Source organism: Lipotes vexillifer, unplaced genomic scaffold (genome assembly GCF_000442215.2).
Source record: "Lipotes vexillifer unplaced genomic scaffold, Lipotes_vexillifer_v1.1 scaffold1081, whole genome shotgun sequence".
NCBI classification, from domain to species: Eukaryota; Metazoa; Chordata; class Mammalia; order Artiodactyla; family Lipotidae; genus Lipotes; species Lipotes vexillifer.
The window spans coordinates 988,421-991,363 of NW_006779039.1; positions in this window are offsets into that span (position 1 = coordinate 988,421).

Below are 2,943 nucleotides of genomic sequence, written 5' to 3' on the forward strand. Positions count from 1 at the left end.
CTCCCCTTCCTGCCTTTTTTTTTCTCCATAGCACTTCCTGCCATCTGACATACTATATATTTTATTCATTTCATTGCCCGTCTCTCCCAACTAGCGATGAGTTCAATGACGGCAGAGATTCCGTCTCCTTTGGTCACCGCTGTATCCTAGGTGACTAGAAAGTGCCGAGCGTAATACATATTGTTGAATGAATGAATGGTGAATGAATGAATGAATGAACAACATCCATCTCTGCCTTTTCGATCTGGGAGGCAGCTTTCTACAGCTCGCCTCCGGTTCATCCTGTCCTATCGCTCCGGGTAACGGCCTGTATAGAGTGGGCAGAGGAGTAGCTGCTACGAGCTTACCACTTTCCCCAGAGTGTTCTCTGGTCCCTGTTCTTGGGTAGTTAGGAGGACACAAGGCAGTGGGGCTCAGTTGTAGAAGGGGGGCTCTGCGTGGGTGTTTGCTCTTGAGATCCTCAGTGCCCCTAGGCACCTGGCACCAATGGGTGCATGCTCTGCCTTGCTTTGAGGCTTGGAGAGCATTCTCGGGGCTCTTCCTTGGGGAGGGTACTGCAACTTCTCCAGGTGTAGGTCGCCTACTAGAGAGGGGCACTCAGGCTTCAGCGAAGCCCTAGCTGCTGTGGGGCACTGTTGTGGCTGAAGGAGCCGATGAGCCACTGAGGATCAATTCGCGCGGTGAGATAGCCGGATAGGGGAGTTTTGTCACCCAGGAGATATGGGGGTGGGGCTGGACGTGGTGGTGGTAGAGTTCTGGGGTTCCACTGTGCACACACACACACTCCTTGCAATGACCCTGAGATGGGTACTCTTATCATCCCTATTTTAGTGAAGAGGAGAGTGAAGCACAGAGAGGTTAAGTACTTTGCTCAGCATCACACAGCTAATAGTCCAGATTTGAACCCAGGCAGTCTGGCTTCAGAGCCACACTCTTAGCCACCACACTGCCACCTCCCTAGCTGAGCCCAGGGCTGGATTTGTGATACATTTATCGACTGGTTAGGAGAGAAACGATTTTCTGTAAGGTGTAGACCCATTCTTATGGTGGTCCTGGATAGCTAATCCAGGTCTATCTGACTGTATGTCTTTGGTCTGGCCAGGGACCAAGGGGTGACAAGTGTTGGATGCCTGCATGTGAATGTGAAGGCCTGTGAAGAGAACTTTCCAGAGTGGGGCTATGATTCAAGGGCTAGGATTGGAGGTCAAGTGGGAGGCTTCTCCTGGAGACAGGACATCTTTCTGTTGGAAGGAAGGGTGGCGGCTGGAACTGATAGAGGCCCAGTGCCCAGGGTAAAGCACGTGATCATGACAAGGACATCTGTCTATTCAAGATGACGCTGTGACCTGGGAAAGGGGGGCGTGTCTGTGATGATGTCAGTGGTGTGGCTGTTCTAGGGACTGGGGGGACTGGGCTGTGGAGTCCTTGGGGTTCCCCAGATTGGCTTTTGGACTGAGTTCTCCTATCTGTAGCAGTGGCATCTTGGGGGACATCAGTGCCCCCAGACACCCCCGGCACCATGTTCTCAGTATCAAATGGCCCTGGGTGGCCTGCTATGGTGGAAACAATATAAGGGGCCCTCTTCCCAGCCAGGACTTACTATCGGCTCTTTTGAAAAATGGTATAAGACAAAGTGAAGACACTTTGCCCCTTCAGCGGCTGCCCTAGGGTGGCTGGCATCTTGGCCTGGCACTGGGGTTTGCCCTGCTGCATTGTTTCCAACGCATACCACCATGGTTGAATGGCCCCCATGTTCTCAGACTCTAGGATTCATGGGCAATAGAGGCTACTGCTGTCCCTCGAAACGACAGCTTCGGCGACAGAGATCTGGGTGGTGATTTTGGTCACTCACGTGGATTATCTGTGGAAGCTGAAATTTCTGGACAAACTGCCCACCTCCCTGAAAGAGGATGCGCTTTGGGGTTTGTATCACTGCTGCTGCCTCTGAGCATGGCGAAGAGAAGGGCCTCTGTCACCTGGTGCCAGCAGGGTCACTAGCTTCAGCCAGGCTCAGTTTCCATGAGAAGCTGGCTCAGGGTACAGGTCACGCGCTCCGATCCTCTAGGACTGCGTAGCCTCCAGTGTGGCTCTGCAGAGCTGTTTTCCACGACCTTCTGGTGAGTTCGGTCAGGGTGGAGGGCAGCATTCCTTAGCTCCTGGAACAGCGGCCAGGGTAAGGGGACAGACAGCCCCTTTCCATTTCCAGAGGTGATGTGCCCTTGGGCTGGTCGGGGTGGGAAAGGGGAACTGCAGTGGCAACTTGGCCTGCTCCCAGCGCTCAGGCCAGGGCCACGGGCAGCCAGGAGGAGCCCTGGCTAACGCTGCCCGGCTTCCTCTGGGCCAAGCTTTCCCACTGGCAAGTTCACTTCACCTCTGACATGGAAGTCCTCACTTCACCCCTGCTCACCTTCATTCTGCCAGCTTCCCACGCCCTCCCCCATTCGTGGCCTGGTTCCAGGCTGTTTCCCTCGGGCTGATCTGGAACCCTTTCTCTGCACAGGAGGGGCCCTTATGGTCAGCTCCAGCCAAGGGACCCCACTAGCCAGGTCTCCCTAGCCAGCCTGGACTTCACTCATCTGGTCCTGGGAGTTGATGGGGCGACGCTCTCTAAGCCCCAAGGTTGATTTCTGGCATCCTTGGTGCTACCCAGGGACGGACAGACAGAAGCCTCAACGTCTGCTGGTGCAGCGATGCCCCCTGATAGTCAGTGTGCCACATGCCTCTGGCAGAACTGAGAGTCCGGCCCTTCTGGGGGCTGTGCAGGACTGTGGGCACGTGCCCGGTCAGCTGCTGACCCCAGCCCCGCTTCTGGGGCAGTCGACAGGCCACACCTGTAGTCACCTGCGGCAGCCCAGGCCAGGGGTGTTGCTCTATGAGCTCAGCTGATGCTCGCTGAGGGACTCAGACGTGGCTCCTCCCGTAGCTGGGCGGCTCCTCCATTCC